A 26,802-nucleotide genomic window follows, 5' to 3' on the forward strand; every position below is an offset into this window, starting at 1 on the left:
TTTCTGATTCTATTATTGCTTGCTTCATTGGTGCTATGTCCCATCTTGAATTTCTACTTGCCATTTTACCATTCTGCCTTTTTGTTCTGCTCATTAGTGGTGATGAAGAGCATGACAGTGAACTAGTCCTTAGGTGAAGTGCGGACACTGGACAAGTCCATTCACCACGAGCGCACAAAGTTACAATATCAGTCCTCTACAGACATTTTGCTGATTTGGAGCCTTCTACGAAATGGTTGAAATGGAAAGCATACTTCACAAATTATATTGAAGCTGTTGATGAAGTGGGCAAGATGGCTGCAGGGCAGAAGAAAAGACTACTGTTACATTCATTGGGGCCTGCTAGCTTGAAGGTTTATAATCAAATGACCAAGGGTACTGTCTCTGGAGATATTGATGTATATGATTTAGCCATATTGCATCTAGTTTGCACCTAAAGTGTGTATTGGTATAACCAGATCTGACCAGATTTGAATTATTTCACAGTAAACAGGGTAACTCAGAGTTGGTGGATAACGATGTTTCAGAGCTAAATAAATTAGCATTGGATTGCAAATGTAGATATTTGCATGATAACCTAATTAGAGATCAGGTTGTCATGCATGCGTGCAATCCAGTTATACAGGAGAGACTCTGGGTTAAAGGTAACACTTGCTTGGAGGAGGTCCTCGCCATGGTTCGTAAGGCGGAAATTTCATGCAGATGTGCAGTAGCTTTGAAGGAGAATGTGCAGGACTCTGTAATGATGGGCAAGATAAATATTAGTGGGAACAGACAAAGTGGTTCCTAGAAGTAAAGAACATGTGAGGTGTTACAGGTGTGATAGTTTTGACTATTTTCCATACAGTAAAAATTGGCCAGCTGCTAATCAAAAGGTGCAGCAACTGTGGTAATTTGGGTCACCTTGCTGAGGTATGAAGGAGAAAAAAGTCTAGAGTCAAAAATGTGGGAGATCTTGAAGTGGCCTCTGCTTGTTCAGGGAGTGATCAAAATGATCAGGAAGTGGATGCACCTGTGAACAACCTGGTTATGAATGTTAGGCATAATCTGGCTCTGAATTTCAATGATGCCAAGTGTAAAAACAAACCATAATGTTTGATGGTGATTGGTGGTGTTAAACTAAAAAATTTTGCGGAGTTTGGTTTCCCATACACTATTATTAATGAAGGCTTGTGGAGATCATCTTTGTTTCAATTTATTTTCTATTAGCATTTTCAAGGATATACAATGTCCAACATGTAATTAACATACAGACCGTTGCACAACAACACCCATCATCCAGTTTTTGCAACTTTACATTGTATCCCGTAAACACATTTTCAGTAGTGCAGCTGCTACATACAATTAGTCAACTTGGTACATTTGCAGGTATTCAATTAAGTATTTCCAGTAATCTCTAGGTTTTGAACCAGCAGGTAGCGCTTCCTCATAGGTTTGCAGAGTGTCTTTACAATACATAAAATCCTGGATCTACTGTTTAACCTTTGGAGCTTTTCTATTGCCCCAGCACAATGATATTCTGCGTTTGGCCAGGAGTAACGCAATCACGCATAATTTGCGCTTAGTGGCACGTACATCAGGTACAAGGCCCAGCAGACATGTACGAACAGTGCATTCAATGGTAATGCCCACTATTTTACCCAACATCTGTGTTACTTTTACCCACTGCTGCACAAGACCATGCAAGGTGTATGAAATCTGCTATTTCGGTATTGCAAAGCTGACATTTTGAATCTACTCGTAAGCCAAATCAACAGAGCCTTGCAGGGGTATAGTAGGTCTGGTGAAGATACTTATAGTGTAATATACGTAAGTTCCCTTTGGGTGTTAATAAGCCAGTTAATGTGCAAGTTGTGGCCCATTCGTCCTCTGTTAAAGGAGCATCTAGACTATCATTCCATTTCTCTAGTGCTTTGTGTGTTGTTCCTGCTATATCCTCCTGCAATTTAACATATAGTTTAGACACCATGTGTAATGAGGACAATTGCGGTGGCTCTGCAGGGTAAGATGGGTACAATTTCTTCATCGCACCTTGTAACCTATGATATGTAAATCTAAACAATAATGTTTGATTGCTTATGAATGAAAGCTCATCAATCGATTTAAAAAAGCCATTGCAGTATAAGTCCCCTATGGTATCAAAGCCTACTTGTCTAAGTAAACCCATGCCCACCTCCTCCTGGGTAACTGATAGTTCCGGGTGATGATGTAGTGGCAGTGCAGGAGCATATAGAGGCAGCTTATGTGCGTTTCTTCTCATCGTTCGCCAAGCACTATTTGGCATGTCTATTGGGTTTATATCCCGATTATGAAGCCGGGGTCTGCAGTGAGTTATGATAGCATTTAAGGGAGTCGGGAGCGCATCACCTTCTTCAATTGCAACATGAGTGAGGTAAGGGACCAGATGATACCAAAAGTGCACGTATTGCGATTGCGCGCATAGATAATAAAGCAAAAAATCCAGAACCTTGAACCCTCCTTGTGAACAGGGCAGTGTAAGAGCGAACAGTTCAATCCGGGCCTGCTTATCAAGTGAAGCACCATGGTGGAAATCCTACAAAAAACTTCTGCCGGGGGCTTAATCGTAATGTTATTAAAAAGGTGCAAAAACTTTGGTAGGATGACCATTTTTACAATGGCTAATCGATCAGCTAACGATAATGGTAGATGAATCCATCTCTCTATTTTATCTTCCATCACACTTACCGCCCTGCCATAATTGGTGCGGATGACTACTTCTGGGTCACGGTGATACCAAACACCTAGATATTTTACTGGCTCTGATTGCCACTCTTGTGGTTATTCTGTTGAGTGCGGGTGTGTGGTGTCTGATGATGGTATGATTATCGATTTGGACCAGTTTATTTTAAGTCCCGACTGCTGCTCAAACTTAATATAGTCCCTCAGTTGGGAATTCAGATGTTGCTCAGGATCTCGTACATATAACATCATATCATCTGCATACAACGATATTTGCAAAGGCCTCTGTGGGAATTGAAGTGCCGAGTAGTGATGTCCCTGGCGAATCTTACAGGTTAGCGGCTCTAGTGCTATCGCAAATAACAACGGAGACAAAGGGCAGCCTTATCTTGTCCCCCTAGCGATAGGTATGACGTCAGATATGTGTTTGTTGACTCTGATGTGCACTGTCGGCGCAGTGTACAGTATTTGCACCCATTGTAAAAAGATAGTGGGGAATCCCATGCATCACAGAACCGTGTGTAAATATGACCATTCTATGGAATCAAATGCTTTAGCAGCATCTAATAGAATCGCAGCGGCTTTAGTACTGCGTACTAAATAATGTGAGAGCGCAAATAGTGTTCTGGTGTTATGAGCTGTTGATCTTGAGGGAATAAACCCTGATTGGTCCGGCAGTATTAAATTGGTCATCAGCGGTTGTAATCGGATGGCAATTAGTTTGGCTAAAATTTTTGTATCTACATTAATTAGGGACAGTGGCCTATAGGAATAACAATATTCTGGGTCTTTGTTTGGCTTTAAAAGGGCAATTAACATGGCTTCTCTCAGTGTTGGCGGTAATAGCTGTTTATCAAGAGCATTTCTGTACATCTCAACCAAATGTGACGCTATCTGATCAGCAAAAGACTTATAGATTTCCAGCAAGGCAATGAGCCTCTGTATGAGAGGCAGCAAAGTCAATGACTAAGTTGGGCCATAGAATTTGATTCTGAGAGAACCCATACTCCACTGTTTTATAGAGCTGCACCTACACTTGGTGGATAGTAATCTCACTGGCCCTGGGGAACGTGCTAAGGAGGTGAACCTCTGGGTCAATATCACAGTTTCCAAAAAGATTTCTGGGAGGACTTCCAAAAGGGTGGTCAGGGTTCCCACCAGAAAAAAGAGAGGGGGGCATCAATATAAAATGGAGTTGTGTCAAGGTCCCTGAAATAGTTCACAGGGGAAAGACCCATCCCACATCTGACCACAAGAAATGGGTTCGGAGATAAGAACAATGGAAAGTGTGTCCCTGTGTGCTATGAGTATTACAGGTTTGGACACACAAAAGGGGATCCAAAGTGTTGCAAGAGGGCACTGGCCTCCACTGGTGGGCATACCCAGGGGTGGCCAGTGTAGCACTTGGGGAGTAGATGACACAAGTTAGTATGGGGGACAGCAGAGGTTATCACCCTGTTGTCCCTCGGTGACAGGGGATGGTGTCCAAAGCCTACATGCCTTCCAGTACTTCAAAGTATGGGCATGAGTCACCCTTAATGGGCAGAAGGTGGAGGTTCTACGGGTGTATGTGACACAAGTGACACAGTAATGTGTAAATGTCACAGCAAGTGACATCTGGTAACTTCAGAGCATATGATACTCTCTTTCAAACCCATCCTGGTCACACTTGGGGTACCACAAGGATCCAACCTATCCCCCACTCTTTTTAACCTCCATATGGAACCACTAGCACAGATCCTCAAGCAAGCAAACCTATCTTATAACATGTACACAAATGACACTCAGCTCTACTTAGATTTTGTCCCTAGAAGACATGTTAAGACTAGATGACACACTAGTGAAAGCTCAGTTCTGGCTATCACAGAACCACCTCAAATGATAGGCCCTAAAAACAGAATTCCACACCACACAGATCACATTCAGCTGAGTAATGGATTACACACTTGAGTAGCCTCATTTGCAAACCTGATATTATCGAGTCAACAAAGTCCCTTGGGATAACGCTGGGCAAAATCCTCAACATGTAAGGATTCATCAATGCAACCAGAAGATGAAATTCCTCTGGAAGAGTAAACCACGTATACCACCTCCAGATTTCAAGATAGCAGTACAGGCCCTGGTCATCTCCAAACTAGATAGAATATAGGATCACAACCTTAATATGCCTGCCAAAAGCAGAAACAACATCAATGAAGGTGGCCCTCAACATGGCATCAAGTTTGCATGATTGAGGAATTTCAACCACATCATTCCTTCTCTCAGATCTCTCCACTGGCTCCTTTTTTAAGCCACGATCTAGCTGAAGATAGCATACTTGATGCACAAAGCCCTCCACCTAGTGACACCTAGTCCAGTGGTGTGGGACTAATAATTTTTTTATAGACAAGGCCCAATTTCATTACCCAACAAGTCCCTTCACGCTGGGTTAGTGAATTACTAAACCAAAACCAAACTTACAAAAGTCCAATTTGTATCTTCATTTCTAGTATACCAATTATGGCGATGCAATCTTTGTATAGTTGACAGGGTTTGGCTAACTAATTCTTTGTTCTAATAATACTCATAACACTAGAATAAACACCTCTAATAAAGACAGACTAATTTGTATATTTATAATGTTTATGTAAATAATGTAAAATAAATGCTCATTAATACCAACATACAGTACGAGTCATAGCTCATCACAAGGCAACAATATTAGCAAAGATAATGACAAACTCATATCTAATTGACAGTGCATAAAGGAGTGTAAAGGTAAAGAGGCAAATGATTATGCACATTCAGAATTTCTGTCCATACTAACCCAATTGGAAAGGAAAACTTCTCTCTGGCCATGAGAGCAGTAAGGCCCCTCAAGAAGAGTTGAAGAGGCAAAGACGAACTCAGGAATCAGCAGACAGGAACAGCCAGCTCAGCAATAGGAGACAGCAACAAGGCCTCTCCTTACACAGATAGGAAAGCAAACCACCGACAACCTAAAATCCCTCCCACCAGGAACCTCAATTATACCCTAAAACACAGATGTCCAACCCACATTCATGTCAGAACAGAAGATTTGTCTACATATGATTGGATAAGGGAAGGGTGCATTGTCACACCACTCTTGTCACGTCCATCTCACTCAATGTCTTATTGTTTATGTTTTTCAATATATCTATTTCCAGACCAAGAAATACAAATTCAAGCCACTGTCATAGTATTCACTTCCTTTATCCCTGTCATGTAGCAAATTCTGTGTCATATTTTTCCGCTTGTGCCGCTTTCAGGAAATGTTCCTCCACTCGATGAATAATTGTTTCTTCTTGCAAACTCTTGGCAGGCACACAGGATTGTGAAGGACACTTGTCTTCCACCTTCCCCTTCTCATTCAGAATAATTTTTCATATTTATTTCTTATTTTCCATTGACCCAAACGTTTCCTGCAGAACAGAAAACCATGCCTCTATGGAAAACAAACACAGGCATTATTATTCACTTATAATGCTTTCCATTTCGCACCCACCCATGCTGCATCTATTCACAAGCAACCCAAATTAATATTATTTTCCTAGCAAACGTTAATAAAGTGCACAAAAGCAGCATTAGTTTCATTGGTCTAAAGCATTTTCAGCCTACTCTAGTGCTTTCAGTATGCACTTGTGCAGTAACATTATCTCTCATGTTAGGCTCTTTTCCACATACGTTTTCACCGAACACTGTTTAATAAATGTTACTGAGGGTTCAATTCAAGTAGGTTTTATTTCACGAAAACCCTGCTCCATCAATCCCCCCTCTGAAGGTGTTTTTAAGCCATCACCAAAATACCCACGAATACAAATTATCACTTTCAAAAAGCAGTTGTTCTCTCTCGTTTTACCATTATTCCATCTAAATCCGTCATCATTTTATAGTAATTTCCTTTCCTGTCCTCTAATTCTATGTTATGTTATAATATTTATATAGCGCATGGCTGCCCCATCATCGGGGCATCCTAGCTCTGAAGTAGAATACTGAGCCAGAACCAGCCTACACAAAGGGATGAAAGACGTCGCCGAGTGGATGAAGAACAGCCACCTGAAACTGAACTCAGACAAGACGGAAGTCCTCATCCTGGGACCATCGCCCTCCGCCTGGGACGACTCCTGGTGGGCCCCCGCCCTGGGCACCGCACCCAAGCCAACAGACCACGCACGCAACCTGGGCTTCATCCTGGACTCCTCACTCTCGATGACCAGACAAGTCAACGCCGTCTCTTCATCGTGCTTTCACACCCTGCGCATGCTTCGCAAGATCTGCCGATGGATCCCGACCGAAACCAGGAAGACGGTCACCCAAGCACTCGTCACCAGCCGACTGGACTACGGAAACACCCTCTACGCCGGAACCACAGCCAAGCTACAGAAAAGACTCCAACGCATCCAGAACGCCTCCGCCCGACTCATCCAGGACATCCCCCGACGCAGCCACATCTCCGGCCACCTGAGAGACCTGCACTGGCTCCCCGTCAATAAGAGGATCACGTTCCGGCTCCTCACCCATGCACACAAGTCTCTCCACGACCTGGGCCCCAAGTACCTCAACTACCGCCTGACCTTCTACACGCCCACCCGCCAGCTACGGTCTACCAGCCTCGCCCTCGCCGCCGTACCACGCATCCGAAGAGCCACCACCGGAGGAAGATCCTTCTCCTACCTGGCGGCCAAGACATGGAACTCCCTCCCCATCCACCTTCGGCTGACCCAGGACCATCTCGCCTTCAGGAGACAACTCAAGACCTGGCTGTTCGAGCAGTAGCGGACCCTTTCCCCCAAGTGCCTTGAGACCCTTCCGGGGGAGGTGGTGCGCTATATAAGTGTTATGATTGATTGATTATTATTATTATTAAGGGTAGCTTATAAAGTGCTTGGTTACGCCAAAGCGTGTCCCCGCGCTGCAACTGAAGAACTCTGAGCGAGGTGGAGACCAGTGATCCGTTATCTGGAGAACAGGTATGTTTTTAGGTTCTTGCGGAAGCTGGATTCGGATGGATCCAGACGAAGATGGAGAGGAAGGGAATTCCAGTTTTTCGCTGCCAGATAGCGGAAGGAACGTCCGCCCATACGGGCTCTTTTGACCCTAGGAACCTTAAGTAGGCCCTCATATGAGGAGCGCAGCTCGCGTGCAGGTGTATACCTTGTCACTAGGTTCTGGAGTGGAATAGGAGATTTCTTAGCCAGGATGCGGTGGCATGTGCAGAGGGCTTTGAATTCCACTCTGCTTTTTACTGGCAACCAGTGGAGGGTTTTGAGAGCGGCTTTGGTGTTTGATCGTTTAGGGATTTTAGGATGAGACGGGCTGCCGCGTTCTGTATTACCTGAAGGCGATTCATGGCTTTGCAGGTGGTACCCAGATAAAGTAGGTTGCCGTAGTCTAGGCGTGATGTCACAAGGGCGTGTACCAATGTTTTCCGTGCTGACATAGGATTGATTGATTGATTGAGTGGGGAAGCAGAGCGAGGATTAGCAGTGAGAGAAAAGCTAGGTCTTCACCAGCTTCTGAAAGTCAGGTGATCGGTGGTGCTACGGATATGTAGAGGGAGAGAGTTCCATAAGGCGGGAGTCAATGGCTTAAAAGATCGATCACCCGATTTGACCCTCCGTATTCGTGTGATTCTGGCAAGGAGCACATCGGCCAAGCGCTGCACTGGTGTGGGTACATAATAGGAGCATAACTCACTCAGGATTCCTGGGCCGATGCCTGAGAGAATCTTATGTGTGATACATAGCATTTTGAAGCAAACTCTTAGCTCAAGGGGTAGCCTATGTAAGCGGTGGAGGAGGTTGGAAATATGACAGTGTTTAGGGAGGGCAAAGATAGCGTGGGCCGCAGTGTTCTGAACATTCTGCAATCTTTTGATCACAGATTTGTTGGAAACCAAAAGTAGCACATTACAATAGTCCAGCCTGGCCAGGATAGAGGCTTGGATTATCAGCTGATGGCTTTGAGAATCAAAAAAAGCAAGTATAGACTTTAGACCTCGCAACAGCCCGAAACATTTCCCTGCCAAAGAATTGGCATTCACATCAAAATTGAGTTATTTATCCGTCATAATACCAAAGTTCTTCACCACAGATTTGGGTACGGGGGCACTCCAAGAGCCGGAGGCCACCATTCATTGCCCCAGGGATGGGAGTCCCTGTCTACCAGAAGGATCTCGGATGTGGCTGAGTTTAGCTGCAGATAATTAGCGGTCATCCACTCCGAGATGGCTATTAAATCTTCTCTGAATTTTGCAGTGTCCTGGCTGGGATTGCTGGAAAAGGTGATCACCAGCTGGGTGTCATCAGCATATGACACCAAGGAGATGCCACAGGCTTTGGCCATCAGCGCCAATGGTCTCACCTACACATTAAATAAGGTAGGGCTCAGTGCTGACCCCTGGGGAACACCACAGCATAATGTGTGTGTGCGGGAGGAGATAGGAGGGACAGCTACTTGGAAAGTCCGATCGGCCAAGAAAGACGAGAACCAAGAAAGGGCTTTATCGTTGACCCCGATCTCCACCAGGCGATGGAGCATGATTTTGTCGGAGACCGTGTCAAAGTCCCCACTCAGATCTGGCAGAACTAAAGCTGTAGTTCTGCCGGCATCCGAGGCAGTCTGCACTGTTCTATGACCATCGCCAAAGTGGACTCGGTACTGTGCCGAGATCTGAACTATTTTAGGATGTGTCTAGTATTGGGTTTCCTTCCAAGTAATGAGTTAGAATCGAATTGACATGCAATTCCATGATTTTAGATAAGAACGGAAGCAACAAGATCAGTCAGAAGTTTTCCGGCTTGAACACATCTAGTGTTGGTTTTACAGTAGGGGGACCACTTTGGCGTGTTTCCAGGACTTAGGGACCACCGCCGAGGATAGAAATAGATGAATCAACTCCAAGCACTCAGGCAGGAGGCACTGTTGGAATTTTCTAAGAGCATCAGGTCTCATAGGGTCATTAAGAGACCCTGATTTTACTTTGACAAACAGTGCTTTCATAGCTTTAGGAGAGATAGAAGGGAGCGCAGCGAGAGAATAGGTCTCAGAGCCTGTGGACATGTTCCTCCCTGTGCCGTTGGAGGTGGCACCTGGATGAAAGCTACTGTAGATGTGTTCCAGGGGACGGGCGTTGACAGGCGCAGAAGGGCTTGTCTTTGGTGTGCCAGTGGCGTTACTGCGCTGCAGCATGCATTAAAATGCCTGGGGGGTGCAACTGGCTCCTCCCGAGCTGATCTCTGATTGGATTGAAACAGGCTTATCAGAGCGAGGCACTGCTGGTAGCTTGAAGTAACCGAATGCTACGTGACACACATATAAGTCAGCGTTAATGTGCAAAATAGGCTTTGGTGAGACAAAAGTATTAAAAGAAATCACAGTGGCAAATTGAAACAATGCCCCCAACTCAGTCCTACAGCGCATCCACGCTTCGGTGTGCATTAAAGGCCTGGGGGGAACAACTGGCTTCTCCTGGGCTGATCTCTGATTGGCTTGAAACTGGCCAATCTATCTCTTCTCTCTTTCTCTTTCTTGCTCTTCATTTCACATCAGATGTCTCCTTTTTACATATACAACACTTATAGATCAGAAACATCATTAATAGCACTATAACCAATGCAATGATAGGTGTTAGTATTCTTCCCAATACACTATTCCCAAAAGTAGAAAACCAATTACCCATAGAGGAAAAACTCTTACCAAGTTTTTCCCAAGCACCATCAACCTTCAATTCAGCTAAATCTTCTTGGAGATTTGTAATGTTCTCGACATACCCCTCCAGACTCTTACTCTTATCAGGAATATAAGTGCAACATTCTCGTATTTTCAACATATTGCAGACTCCACCCTCTTTATCAATAACACATCAAGAGCAAGTCGATTTTGCAAAACCTTAGACCTAATCGCAACCATTTCAGTATCTATCATCAAAAACCCTCCAGCAGTGTCTGTTGATCAACCACTGTAGACAATTTTCAAATTGTATGTGAATTTTAGTTGACTGCAACTAAGGTATCAATGCTCCAAAAATATCTCCCACTATTTCTGAAAAACTTGCTCCCCTCTTATTACTTATTAATCCATTCTTTACTTCTATTATTCTTATCAAAATGATAAATTTTGGGTAATACTATCTCCATATAACAACATCCATACCAGTGTGCAGGCAATCTATTCTAAAAGACACACAATTGATGGACAGAATGCAGAACAAATCTAAACATTCACCCCCAGTCAAGAGGTCTGGGTTAAATCCGTCATTCTTTTGCTCACCATGCCACCCCAGTTTAGACCTGGCCATATGCAAATCAGTCTTGACCCTGTGCCTCATAGAAACAGTCCAGCCCGAACTGCCAAACCAGATCGTCCCTGGATCGGAAACAAGCATCCTAGGACCGGTTTTAGGGTTTCACCCCTCTTCAGCCAGGATACCCTGATTACAGTGGCACAGTGAGCCCAGGACCCACGTCTGGACGTACTTGGCGCACATAAGGTGAGAAAGCAAAAGACACACAATTGATGGACGGAATGCAGAACAAATGTAAACATTCATCTGCTGTCAAGAGATCTGGGTTAAATCCATCAATTCGTTGCTCACCATGCCACCCCAGTTTAGACCTGGCTATATCCAAATCAATCTTGACCCTGTGCCTCATAGGAACAGTCCAGCCGGAACTGCCAAGCCAGGTCCTCCCTGGACAGGAAACAAGCATCCTAGGACCGGTTTCTGGGTTTCACCCCTCTTCAGCTAGAATTGCTTGATTCCAGTGGCACAGTGAGCCCAGGACCCATGTCTGGGCATACCTGGTGCACTGAGGGCAAGAATGCAAAAGAAACACAATTGATGGACGGAATGCAGAACAAATCTAAACATTCACCCCCAGTCAAGAGATCTGGGTTAAATCCATCATTCTTGTGCTCACCATGCTACCCCAGTTTAGACCTGGCCATGTGCAAACCAGTCTTGACCCTGTACCTCAAAGGAACAGTCCAGCCCGAACTGCCAAGCCAGGTCCTCCCTGGATTGGAAACAAGCATCCTAGGACCGGTTTCGGGGTTTCATCCATCTTCAGGCCAGGATAGCTTGATTCCATGCCGCTGGAGTCGAGCTATCCTGGCTGATGAGGGCTGAAAGCCCGAAACCGGTCCTAGGATGTTTCTTTCCAGTCCAGGGAGGACCTGGCCTGGCAGTTCGGGCTGGACTGTTCCCATTGGGTGCAAAGTCAAGACTGATTTGCATATGGCTGGGGTCAAACTGGAATGGCATGGTGAGCAAAAAACGATGGATTTAGGCCCAGATCTCTGTACTGGGGTGAATTTATGACCTTGCTCTGCATTCCGTCCATCAGTTGTTCTTTTTGCATTTGTCACTCCGAGTGGGACGGGTATGCTCAGACGTGAGTCCCATGCTCTCCATGCCACTGGAGTCAAGCTATCCTGGCTGATGAGGGCTGAAAGCCCGAAACCGGTCCTAGGACGCTTGTTTCCAGTCCAGGGAGGACATGGCCTGGCAGTTCGGGCTGGACTGTTCCCATTGGGTACAGGGTGAAGACTGATTTCCATGTGGCTGGGTCCCAACTGGAATGGCATGATGAGCAAAAAAACAATGGATTTAGGCCCAGATCTCTGTCCTGGGGTGAATGTATGACATTGTTCTGCATTCTGTCCACCAATTGTTTTTTTTGGCAATCTATAATAAGCATTCTTACCATACACATAATAGACTCCCGAAAAGACAGGATCAGTTCCTCCTTGTATTCCCCATCCTCCCGTAGTTAGAAAAGTATGATCACATTCACTAGAGCCAATAAAATAATTGTTATAATCAGTTTTTAATCTAAGCCAGCAAATCGTCCCTCTATTATGCAAATCCAGGGTTATGGCAGTGTATGTCTCACCCTTTTTGTAATTTCCTTCTCTGAAAGCCCATGGAGGTACATGAGACTTTTGTTCAGCAGGCTTTCTCTTGAAATCCTGCCTTCTATCCTCTACCATGTTATAGAATTATATGTCTTCAAACCACAATCTACATGTTAGATTAAGTCTATGTGCATTTACTGTATCTATTGTCTTTGTCGTATGAAAAAATTCTCTCATATATTATACTTTTTCAGCACTACTTACTCTATTCATGTTCTTTCCAATAGGAATTTCTGAAAACACTAAATCCATGTTAGAATAAAAATACTTTAGGCTACCCTTCTTGTAAAATAGTCTAGTTTAAACACTACAGGACACTCCATATGTTAAAGTTTGGTGATGGTAAGTCACCCCCTCTGAGACAGACGATCGTAACTGCATGCACACATAGCAATCTCTCACGTCCATTGTGTCCACATATTAGTACAACAACTTAGTAAAGGCATTTAACGAAAAGTAATTAATTGATTTATTTTGATGGTAAATGCTGTCACAGTCCATCTTTTCTATATTAGTATGTGAGACTTCTTTAAGACTTTTATAATCTACTTTCTCACTCATCACACCAATGGTATTATTTTTGTTATTAGTTACCATTAAGACAGGCACAATAACAATTAGTGTTAACCACACCAACATTAGTAATAAAATACTAAATAAGCCAGCATTAACACATCTACGTTCAGAACTAGGATTTCGATATCCAGTCTCTGCTGTATCTGTCGTCTCTAGAAAAAAATTGTATCAATTTTTTAAAAAAACTAAGAAAAACAGTATAAATTAGAAAAACAAAAACTAAGAAAAACTATAAAAATTAGAAAAATAACATAGCTATCCAAGTATTGTATCCAAACAACTCAAGCCTTCTTTCTTCACCTGTGTATTCTTTTTATATATCTTCACAGCCTTTCATTCAATTTCTTCTTCTTCTTCTGTCCTCTGCACTTCTCTGATTAATCAAATTTCTGAACTTTAATTTACAGAGTTTTTTAAGGTGGTTCAAAACTGTTTGCTTCACTCTGCTTTGTACCAATGTTTTCTTTGCTCTTATCTGTGTGCTCAATTTCTTCCAATACCACATATGTCCATTCTGGAGCTGTGTATTTCTTGTTCGGAACTCTTACTCTCTTCGTTTTCTGAACTGATTCTTCTTCTGACTCACTTTGCTCTGTTTGGCTTGATACTTCAATCATCCTGTCTGGTGTTTTCTTTTTGAGAGTGTATTTCAGTCTTTTCACTCCTTTTGGCCATCACCTTTTCTTGCTTTCTTAACTTGCACAGTTTCTTTTGCTTCAGTATCAAGTTATTTTCTCTGTTGCCTCTGCTCTTGATTCTCATTCAACACATCTCCATCATCACTTTCAGCAGCAGTCTTACGAGATCCAGTAGCTGGTGCCCACTTTATTAGACCTTTTCTCTTTTCAGTCTTGTGTTCAACACCTTCAGAATCTGTAGCTTCAGGCTCTATGGTTTCACTTTCTACAGTTTCTGGCTCTACACACATCCCCACTAGTTGCTGCTCTTCTTCTTGTCTTCCAAGCGGACTTGAGACTTTTCTTGTATGACTTTTGTGTATCCAATTCGGCAAGCCACCGCACTTCACTGCTGCCGTTGTCACCAGTATTACCTAGTATGGGCCATGCCATCGAGATTCCAGACACGACTTTCTCACATGCTTCTTCGCCAGAATCAACTCTCCTAGACTTAAATCATGTGCTTGCTCTTGCTGTGTTGTGGTTGCAAATTCTCCAACCTGATGAGACACAGTACGCACCACATCAGCCAATCCTTTGCTATAATAAAGCACTATATCATCAGTTATATTCATCAGTTGGTTTGCTAGTACAATCGGCTGTCTCATTGCTCTCCCCATTATAACTTCATGAGGGGATAATCCAGTCTTTTTATCAGGATTGCTTCACAGACTCATCAATACCAAGGGTAAAGCATGCCCATTTCAATACTGTGGATGCACACACCTTTGACAGTCTGGATCTGATAGTGCCATTCATTTGATTAACCACACCTGAGGCTTCTGGTCGATAGGTACAATGCAGCTTTTTCACAATTTGTAATGCTACACAAATCATCCAAATTATATCATTATTAAAATGAATACCTCTGTCCTTTTCTAAAGAGACTGGAAATCAAAATCTAGGAGGTATTTCTCTCAAAAGCAATTTAACAACTGTTAAACTATAATTTCTTCTTGTTGGATATGCTTCCACCCAACGAAAAAACAGACAGACCACAACCAACACATACTTCAATCCATTTCCAGGAGGGAACTCAATAAAATCAGCTTGCACTGGGTAAATGGTCCTGCTGCTTTTCCAATCCACCCCAAGCTAACAATAGTTTTCTACCTGGATTTTGTTGTTGGCACACTACATATCTCTGGCAAAGACTCTCTGCAATGTTATGTTATGTTATGTTATGTTATGTTAGCTGAGTTTATAACACGCACAGCTACTCATGAGAGTGTTCTGGCGAGAGCCCAAGAGCAAGAGACAGAAAAGAAAAAAATAGCTGAAGCAGGTGAACTGCTCAGGTGAAAAGGAGGGTTTTAAGTTTCTTCCTAAATTGGATGGGGTTCTGCAGGCTGTGTAGGTCAAAAGGGAGAGAGTGCCAAGCCATAGCAGCCAATTTGGCCAGAGAACTGCCACCCTTCCTTTTCAGACGGAATCTGGGGATGGTTGCCATTACCAATAACCCTGAAATTAGGATTATACCACGCCTGTTTGAAGAGTATAATCATAGCATCAATTCCCACATGTGTTACTCTATGGCATTTCCTTGCCATTTGAGAAAGTAAACAATCTGACATTACTGGCCTATCATCCACATACACCCATGCTTCATCTTCAGGTCTCCTTATACAACCTGATTTAATCCAATCTCTTTTTCTTCTTCACTAGCTTCTTCCTGCAAATGTCTAAACTCCTCCCATGTTTCTACAGAAGAGAACATCAAGTGCCAATTTGTATTCTTTTTCTCTGTTCCTTTATTAATTGAAACCAAATTTTGTGCACAGAAACAAGCCACTTGGTCTGCGTATCTGTTTCCCCTGGTTACGCAATCTCCTTGGACAATTGCAATGCATTCAGCAAATCTTTTACATCTTTGCTATTCCTGATCAGGGATCCTGAGGTAGTCAGAAATCCACGTTGCATTCAACATTGACCAAAATCATGCACCACCCCAAAACCATATTGACGAGCCCCTCCCCTTCCTGCACCGGGACTGTATTTTAGCCTCTCGCGCCTCTTGCTCCGCTGGAGACGCTTCGCGGCAGTTGGGCGCATTGAGGGCGCATTGAGGCAGATTGCAGCCTACAGCATCCAGGAGGACGCAGGTGAGGGAGCCGACTCGCAGCCCCTCCCCTTTCTACACCGGGAACGGTACTGTATATTAGCCTCTCACGCCTCCCGCTCCGCGGGAGACGCTTCGTGGCAGTTGGGCGCATTGAGGGCGTATTGAGGCAGATTGCAGCCTACAGCATCCAGGAGGACGCGGGCGAGGGAGCTGACTCGCAGCCCCTCCCCTTCCTGCACCGGGACCGGGACTGTATTTAGGCCGCTCGTGCCTCCCGCTCCGCGGGAGACGCTTTGCGGCAGTTGGGCGCATTGAGGGCGCATTGAGGCAGATTGCAGCCTACAGCATCCAGGAGGATGCGGGCGAGGGAGCCGACCCGCAGCCCCTCCCCTACCTGCACTGGGGGTACTTAATCACTCTTTGTCTACGGCCCCGCGGGACGCACGCGGGCGGGTGCCGGGCTAAGCCCCGGTAAAGGGCGGGCTGTCTTTGGCCATCAGAGGCCAAAGGAGTACGGGCTGGGCCACCCCTTTAACCTCCCCAAATGGGGAAGCGAAAACAGCAGAGTAATGGGGAGCAGGAGGGTAAAAAGGCAAAGGTGCAGAGGAAGTCAGAATCTATTATTTCGTATTTGACGTCAGCTGTGGGGGTCTTAAGCAAAGAGATCGCAAATGCAGAGAAGGAATTGGGCTTGGGCCCCCCACTACAGAATGTTAAGAGACTGACATTATGCCTGTGCCTGTGTCTAACGTACCTCTGGAGCTAGTAGTTGCGATTACAAATCCCTCGAGAGTGACGGAGATTCAAAGTGGTTCAGCAGCAACTGTGGGTGAGGTTTGTGTTAATGTGGGGAAGCCATCTGCTTCCTCAACACAACGTAATCTGGGGAAACGCAGATGTATTAAGAAGTGTACAAAGCGAGCAAAACATGCAGCTGTCTTACAATGTACTGACCCTAACACCTCAGAAAAACTGGGTTAACTGGTGGAAGAGATGTTTAATTCACGGCTGAAGCCAGTTCTAGTTGGCATAGCCAAGGACATTATAGACACTCTTAATACTTGTGTTGCTGGTTTGTTAAAAAATTGTGAACATATAGACCTGTTCATAAAAGAGTATAGAGGGCAGCAAGATTTGGCCAGACAGGCCCAGGAAGACCATATCGCTAAATCTAGGGATAAGAAGGGTCACTATGGCAGCACTAATTCAACCTTATCTCAGGATTATCCCGTTAGTACATCTATAAATGGGAGATCGGATGCTATTGGTAAAATCCCCCAACTAGCCAACGGGAGCTCACCTTTATGTCAAGGGGTAGGAACTATCGACATAGGTGGTGAGAAACTTGTTAGGACCCCCTTCTCTAGCAAAAGGCCTGTGAATTTATGCGCTACAGCAGCATTTCCATCCCGTGAGGGAAACGGGTTCATCTTCCGCCGAGAGGGAAACGGCACCGGACGACCGGACGACTCGCTGACCCACGCCGGACCCACCAGCAGCAGCGGGAGGAACTACATCTCCCAGCTGCCCCGGCTCACCAGGCACTTCTGTGGCTCCTGAGACGCGCCCGGAGGCGCTACAAATCAGCAGAACACCTCTCGCCCCGCGAGTCGCGCGCGGGAGCGCCCGGGAGAAGCCCGGGCAAAGGACGGGCCCTCTGTGGCCCTCAGAGGCCTGAGGAGACTGGACTGGACCAGGGACTATACATCTTTTATCCGGATCTTAACTGGTTATTACTTACGTGAGACTTTATTTCTCTTTATCTGTGTATTTTTCATGAGTGAGTAGTGTTTCTGAGACGATTGCTCATATTGTTTCATAGCTATACAAGATGTCTAAATCCAAAAATGATAAACCGGCCACAGGCCCCGGCACCATTGACAATTATATGGTGAAGAAAGTGAGCCAGATCAATAATGAACGGCGCGGATCTTTAGGGAAGGGGACTCCGGTACTGTGTTTGCCTGAGTTGTCTCCGCAAAGGGTGGACACAGAGGCTGAGGCAAATATGAGTGATGTAGTTAGAGAAGATTTGTTAATGCCCACTACGGTGAGTGTTGAGGTACACTTAGATCAACATGCCCTGTCAAGTGAGGAATTAGGAGAAGTTCCGCTTGCTTCAAGGCCGGTGCGAACCTTCAGGAAAGCACAGCAAAAACGGGGGGGGGGGGAACACAGTAAAAAAAGAAGCGAATTGGATCGGTCAGATACTAATGGCCCAGTCATAAACCCCTTTGTGTTTACCGGAAATAATGAAAGTGGTCTTAATATAAATGCTGAGCAGTTTGCATCTCTTATTAAAAACTTAGAGGTAAAATTAGAAGCAAAATTAGAGGAGATGATTAAACCGCTGACTATTCAGATAGACACTCTGGCTACGGAGGTGGCTAGGCTTGGCGGCTTGGTGTCCACTCACTTGGCTGTAGCCACTAGTGTAAGGGCTAAGGCTGGAGGGGGAGGGCAGGAGGTGACAAGTACCAAAGTTCTTCAGAACACTTGTAATACTGCCGCAGTAGCTACTACTGTGAATGAGGTACTAAGTATACCAGTCGTCCCAATAATACCTGCTCTGCTGACACAATCCAACTCAGCTCCGAGGAGCGGACTAGACTCAAGGACCCCAAGGAGTAATCGTTATTTGAACTTACCACCTGACTGTGCACCGTTTGTGGCGGTTTTGACTAATGTTCCACCTTGCGGTACCCACCCTGCCTCACCGCATGGTGAATGTCACGCCTCACTGAAAAACAAAACAGTCGCTTGGCTCAATAAAAACTGTGGTTTCCCTATTTCATATTCAGATCAGATAATGGTAGTAAGTAGGGTGAATTGGGTAGGCCCGTCCAAAAAACTGGGAAGTGGGGATTGCATTGTTGTAAATTTTAAACATCCCCAACATGTGGCAACTGTCCTCTTAAGAGCATCTTCACTAATATATAATAAGAACAGTATATGTGTGCGTCCACTGGGGTATTTTTACGCACATTTGTGCAAACTCCCCCCACAACAAAGGATAACAAGGCGGGTGTTTGAACCTCAGACCCCGGTTATGGACACATAATTTTTACATAACATTGCTAATCCTTGTGGGGCTGGAAACGTGGCCGAAACTCAGAATAGGATTACTAGTGCTGGACGCTACCGTCATGGGTTTAATGTCAATACACAGAATAGGTATGATGCTCTATCTGGCCTTGAGATGTGTGATTGACATGAGGTACCTGTGGGTCAGGGCACTGCGGTATTAGGTGAACCAGCATCCGCTGAGAATTCACGGGACATAACACCTGGATGTAATGTTGTCTCGTGAAATATTGCGGGTTTGGCTGCTAAGATGGCTGATGAAAATTGGGTTAACTATATTAAGCAATTCAAGTTCATCTGCCTACAAGAAACCTGGTCGGTAGAATGCGATCTCTTCTTAGAAGGGTATAAGGCCTTTTATGTGCCAGCTATATCATCAATAAGAGGTAGACCAAAGGGGGGGACTTGTGATTTTTGTTTCTCTTCTAGTCCCTTGTAAAACGCGTATAATTGAATCACAGCATTCTGGAGTGATGGGCTTAGTTTTAAATGGAGAAAACTGTCTGGCTGGTCTGGTGAATTTTTATAATGCCATTAATGTTAGTACTGCGTCTAATCAAATATCTGTATTGAATGCTTTTATTACTACTTCTATGATGGATTTTAGCCATAATCTCATGATCATGGGGTATTTCAATGTGCATCCGTGTGGTGATCCTTCGAAGAAATGCTTAACAGATTTACGGTGTGAGCGCTTGGGTGGTTTACATATTGAACAAACAGTGGATGGGGAACTCTGTAATAACTTAATGAATAACTTGGACCTCTCACTGGCCATGACACTTAGGGACCCCTTAAAACGCTTTGATACTCCTACTTTTAAAGGGCATGGAAGGGGCACTTTTATTGATCATATGTTATTTTCACTGACGATGCAGATTTTTCTGGACTCGTTTAACATTGTTCAAAGTGAATTCAGTGATCATAACCCTTTAATAATTCGCCTGAAGGGACCCTGGATTAACAAGGAAAAACAGAACTGTAGCTCAGGTAGGGTATGTACAACAGATGGGAGGCGGCGACTTAAACGGTCAATGGTTACCCCAGATCTACTATATAAAAATATAGTGGATAAATGCACTGAGGATATTAAGAATTGTACACATGAGGGGGGAGATCCCAGGCAGGTCCTTACTGCATATCAAAACCTGTCGGAGAAGGTGTCAGAGCTGATGATGGTCCCCTTAAAGAACTTGGTGAAAGGGGGGCCTAGGTGGTTTAATCACGATTGTTCCAAAGCAGCACGTAACCTTAGGTTTGCTCTGTCAGCTAACCCGAGAATTCAGGAGGACGTAAAATTGCGCCGGAAAGACTACAAGTCTGTATCGCATCCCATAAGGAGTTTTTAAGAAAAGAGGCTTGGGACGAGATACTTGATCCCTCCACCCTAAAATGTAGCTCTAGATTCTGGTCGTTAGTTAAAAGACCGTTTTTGGTTGAAGACCCGGGTGATGGTCTACATTGCTGCATAACTAAGGAGGAGTGGGAACTTCATTTTAAACAACTGTACCATTCAGTGGACCCTGCAACAGTTGATTCATCTCTCATTGTTAGGGGAGGCACCATTAAGTTTGATAGAAGTGAGGTTATGGAGGCCATAGAAGGACTCACAGCAAGGAAGGCCCCAGGACCCGACGGGATCCCACCGGATCTGTACAAATTTGACCCAAGTTTCTGGGCACCTATTCTGGTAGCTGTATTTAATGCAGCCGCTATAGCGGGCTGTCCCTTGTCTTGGGGATTATCAACAATCGTCCCTGTGTTTAAGAAAGGAGACAAGGGCAGCCCCCTGTGTTATCGCCCAATCTCATTAATAGACTCTATGGTCAAGATTATGGGGAGAATCCTGCTGCAGTGAATGTCAAGTTGGACGGCGGACAACAATATTATGTCCATCTCCCAGTACGGCTTCTGTAGAGGCCGTTCCACCATAACCCAGTGCCTTAATCTTTTCCTTATACTGAGTAAATACACTGTTGTGCAGAAGGGAACTGTCCACCTTGCCTTCATGGATCAGTCATCAGCCTTCGATTGTGTTAACAGGGGAAGGCTGTGGCAGACCATGAGGGAGAAAGGTGTGGACATAGGGATTGTTGACTTTCTGGTGGACATGCACAGTAATACCAGTGCAAATGTTAGGTATTCAGCAAATGGGGATACTACTGGCAACTTTAATATTAAAAAGGGAGTGCGTCAAGGTTGCATTCTGGCCCCATTTCTTTTGAATTTTTATATTTATGATTTAGATGCTGTTTTACAGGAGGTACAATCGGACTGCCCCAGAGTTGGCAGGCAGGGTATCCCAGTTCTTTTATACGCAGACGATGCGGTTTTAATTTCTAGAACGGAAAAGGGTCTCCAGGCGCATTTGAATGCTTTTAATATTTTTATGACTAGCAGAGACCTAATGGTCAACAATTCTAAATCATATATTATGCATGTTGGCCGACAATCGAAAAAGAATTTTATTTTTAAACTAGATGATGTGTTGATCCCCATTACCCAAACATTTTCATATCTTGGTGTCGTATTTGACACTAAGCTTAGCTGGGGTCCTCACCTGGCTAGAAAGAAAGGGGAATTGACAAGGGTATATGCCTCCATTTTTAACTTTGCAACGAAATTGGGGAAGAAGCCACATAATGCAATGATTAAACTTTATAATGCTAAATCGATAGCTACTGCTGTATATGGCAGCGAATTATGGGGCTACGTAGCTGGAGTACAGTTACAGGTTACTGAAAACAACTTCCTAAAACGTCTTCTCTGTGTTCCGGCCAGCACACCTAATTTGGTGGCACACGAAGAACTGGGGACACAGTACTTATGTGATATATTTGCCCTAAGGCCGCTGACATGCTGGGTAAAATTGTGGTTAAACCATGATATACCGCTTACCCACCTGATTGTGAAAGACCTTGTTTCTCAGGATAACTCAATGTGCATGCCCTGGTTAAAATACCTGAAATCCTGCTTTTCAAGGCTTGGCTGTTTGAATTTGTTTGAAAACCCTTGTGGGATTTTAAAGGGGGATGTGGTAGCAATCAAGCGGGCTTTTTATATGGACAGAACGGCCCAAAGAGAAGGGGAAGAGCTTAGGAAACCCAATATTAGGAAATATGTTATGCTAAAAACTTGTGACACTATGGAGCCATATTTAACATGCACTTTTACCTCTCATGAAAAATTTCTGTTGACAATGTTTAGGCTTAATATTTTTCATCATCTTTTAATTAGACCAAAGTCGGATATTTTTAATAAGACTGCTGCTCCCTGTGGCTGCGAAGGGAAGTCTCCACAGGATATGCTGCATTTTATATTTTTATGTAGGTTTTATGAATACCCGCGCAGACGTTACCTTGTTGCACTTTTAAAAAAATTAAATTTTAATCAAATAAGACCAGCACTTATGTATTTACAGCTCTTGCATAGTGACAGTGTTCTTCATGTAATAGAATTTTTAAAATTAACTGTCAAACTGAGAAATTGCTTGGACCAGTGATTCTATATCTCTTAATGAATGATGAGCTTATCTATTGAAAGACCTTTTTATTGTGTTGTAAACCCAGTACTATTTGCACTTTAATGTTGATCTTGTCTACTTACTCATTAATAAGACACGTGTAATATGTTCATTTTTATGTGATTATGACTCTTAAAGAATGAATTTTTATTTGGACTGTTTATATGTGTACTTTTATGGTGTGAAATATAACCGAAATAAAGTCTTTATTGAATTGAATATGCGCTATTACCTTGGATCTTCCCCCAGATGCTGCCCCTTTGGTGGCTGTGCTCACAGGGGTTCCCCTAAATAACGATGTGGTTGAATCTACCCAAGATCTCCTAAAGAAGTCTAGAAACTGGTGTATGCAACTTAGTAGCGGAGGTCTAGGCATATCACCTACTATCATCATGGCCAGAAGGGTTGGTTGGGTTGGACGCCGCACTAAGAGTATTGAGGGGGACTGTGTGGTAGTCAATTTTAACAGACGCAATGTGGCAGATAGATTGTTTTGGAATGCCTCAGAGATAGATAACTCTGGTATTAGACCAATACCATTGGGTTATTTTTACCCTCCAGTAGCTGCACATACAAAGGCACATGCCATATATCCACTATTGCCTAGCCAGAAGAGGCCTATGTTGGTTTCTAATCACTTGCATGATATTCGCCAGCGCAAAACAGTAGGGGGGTCTCCCCAGAGATTGGAGAGAGTTGAAGTAGTCCCACAACCAACTTGTAACTTCTTAAAACAACAAGACTCTGACATAGCTCTAACAAACCATTTTTCCCCTCTGTCAAATTTGGAGGATAATGATTGACTACAAGACACTGTCCAGCACTTAGTGGAACAACCCATGGAGTTAATTCACGCAGCAACATGTAAAATCTTCAGTTGGAATGTTGCAGGAATCAGATCCAAGAGAAGTGATGATATCTGGCTGGATTTTGTAAAACAACATGACATTATTGCCCTTCAGGAAACGTGGGACGTATTTTAGCCTGGATGGCTATACAAGTTTTTTTGTTCCTGCCACACCAGGGTCAGTGGGTTGACCGAAAGGAGGTTTAATTCTCCTTATTTCTCTAAAGTTGAAAGGTTCCCTGAAAATGCTGGAGTCAGGTTCTAGTAACATCCTAATTCTTGAGTGGGCTATCCCAAATCTGTCTAATATGTTATTAATTCATTTTTATAATGCCAGAGAGAGCGAGCTTATTAACCAATATCTGAGCTCCCTGGACTGTATTTTGTCAGACTATAAAACAAAACACAACACTACATTCAATATTATCATTATGGGCGATTTTAATATTCATCCATGTAGATGGGACTGCCATTTAGATGATCACCAAGGGCCACCAGGCTCTGTGGTTCCACACTTTGAACACAGTAGGCATGGAGAGGCCCTAGAGGACCTCTTAGCTAACATGAATCTTTTTGAGGCAGGTACTAGTGAGGGGGAGGAGGGGGTCCCCACATTTAAAGGTAAAGACTCAGGTACTGTTTTTGACTATATTTTCTTATCTTCTGATCTGTTATCTAGGGTCATATCCTATAAAGTGGTACCTTCCGTGTTTAGTGACCATCACCCGGTTATTCTAGAGATGGATTTAGGAGAAGCTATTGGTTTTAGGGATAGTGTGACTGTGGAGACTAGCCACCTAACCACAAAAGATCAAGGCAGGAGGCTTAAATGGTCGAGGGTGATCCCTGAAGCCTTTTTTGAGGATTTTTTCATTAAGGCTGATGCAAATTTGGCCATATGTTTAGATAGTTCTGCCCCTAGCGCGGAGATTATTGGTGCCTATGTCTCCATATGTAGCCAGATTGCAAATTACCTTAAGGCTAAAAACAAAGAAAGACATAACCAGTCACAAAGATGGTTTGATAGTAGCTGTTCCAAAGCCCATGGTGCTCTTCTTCAAGCCCTGAAGAAAAGACCGAGAGACAGGGATTCTGTTGCCAGCTTGAAGAAGACATATAAATTGGCTATTGCCGAACGCAAACAAGAAATTAAAGATGAGGCGAGGAACAATCTTCTATCAATTGAAGTTCTACGGGATAGTAGTACATTTTGGGCTACTATTAACCATCATTTTTCTCGGGGCAAGAGAATTCAACCCTGGATTGTGTCATTCCAGATGATCGATGGCTCTCACACTTTAGTGAGATTTATGGTAATGAGGGCCTTGCTTCCCTGGAAGATGACAATATTTTTAAACAGTTCTCGCCTCCCCTAACTTTTGAAGTGGTTGAGGTAGAAAGAGCAATCCTGGAAATGTCGAAAAACAAAGCCCCAGGCCCGGGCGGAGTCCCAGCGGACCTGTATGGCAACTTTCCTAAATTCTGGGCCAAGATTCTAACTAATGTTTATAATGCCTCAAATTTAAATGGGTTCCCTGCATCATGGGCTACCTCCAATTATAATCCCAGTTTTTAAAAAGGGGCAGAGAGGGGACCCTTCCTGCTATAGACCAATCTCTTTGATAGACTCAGCGGTAAAAATCCTGGGTAGAGTCATCTTGTATAAACTTAGGGATTGGTTAGATAGCAGAGGGGTCCTCTCTAACCTTCAATATGGCTTTAGAGAGAAGAGAAGCACACTAGATCAATGCCTGAATCTACAGCTCCTGATAAGTAAATATACACTGGCCAAAGAAGGGTCTCTTTATATGGGTTTTATGGACCTTTCCTTGGCCTTTGATCTGGTTAATCGGGTAAAACTTTGGTCAATCCTATTGGATATAGGCATTGACCCACCTTTGGTTAATTTTTTAGCTGTCTTAGATCAGGGTCTTTTAGCGTCAGTCAGGGTTACATTGGATGGTAGATGCACCAGTCACTTTAGTTCAAAGAGGGGCGTCAGGCAGGGATGTATCCTGGCCCCCCTCCTTCTTACCTTATATATCAATGCCCTTGAGAAGTCCCTAGGGGGGTCCTCCCTGGATGTACCGCGTACAGGAGATTCAGTAATCCCGGTTCTCTGTTGGACTCCTTTGGGAATTTTATGGGGTCTCTGGACCGGAAAGTGAATAGTAAAAAGTCACATGTCATGGTGGTTGGTAAACGCTGCAGGAATTCGAAGCTAAAATCCTTTTTTTGTAATGGTGCTGAGGTAACTAAGGTGCCTGTTTTTAAATATCTTGGGGTCCTCTTCGATGAAAGAGGTACCTGGGGACCTCAACAGAAGCTTAAAAGTAACGCTGTAGCCAAGTCTACCTCAGCACTCATGGGTTTTGCTAAGCGGCTGGGGTCAAGAACGATGGAGGCACTTCTGAAAATTTATAAATCGAAATGCTTGCTATAGCCACGTATTGCGCCTCTCTATAGGGGTATACATTCCAGGAGAAGATCCAAGTTGCGGAAAAACAGTTTTTAAGATCTCTTCTGGCAGTACCCCAGTCCACCCCAACCTTTTCATTACATATGGAATTAGGGTTAGGATATGTCACGGATCAGTAGAAGGTTGCCCCACTGATCTGCTGGATAAAGACTTGGTTGAATCAAGAAATTACATTGAACCATCTGATTGTGTATCTATGGTTAAGGCTAACTGGGTCCCCTGGCTTGTGACGTAAGATCAATGTTCACAAAACTCGGGCGCCCCGAGATTTACACATCGCCGGACTGTATTGAAAGGGAGGATGTAAGCTGGACAAAGACTAGTTTTTTTTAAATATGCTAACATTGGAACGTGAGGAGCAGGAGTTAAAGAAACCATGTGTAAAAGCCAATTATGTGTTATTAACTACACCCTCACTTGAGCCGTATTTAAAAATTGTAACTAGACCTTTTCATCGCCAGCTTTTAATCAGATTTCGATTTAACCTAATTTATTAAACCCTTGGAGTTTTCCCTACTTGGGGCAAACCTGAAAATTCTAACCCATGCAGTTGTGATAATTTTTCTATACAAGACACAATGCACTTTGTTATGTTTTGTGAGTACTACTTGTACATTCGGAAACAATTCTTAGTACCGATCTTGAGAGAGGCGGGTTTTTTACAAGTCAGGCCCGCTCTTACTTATCTTCAGATGTTAAGTAGTACTCATGACATTTTCTGTGTTGCTAGCTTTCTGGTGGCTGCTGTTCGGAATAATACTAAAAGATTAGCCGCCCACAATATCCCTGTCTGATTTTTATCTGTTTTAAAAAAAAAATATATATATATATATATGTAATCATGGCCCTCATTGTATATTGCATATTGACTGTAATTATTATTATTTTATTTTTTTTGAAAACCTTTATTGTTCCACAATACAGTTACAGGCTATG

The sequence above is a fragment of the Lissotriton helveticus genome, chromosome 2_2, assembly GCF_964261635.1.
Source record: "Lissotriton helveticus chromosome 2_2, aLisHel1.1, whole genome shotgun sequence".
Classification (NCBI taxonomy): Eukaryota; Metazoa; Chordata; class Amphibia; order Caudata; family Salamandridae; genus Lissotriton; species Lissotriton helveticus.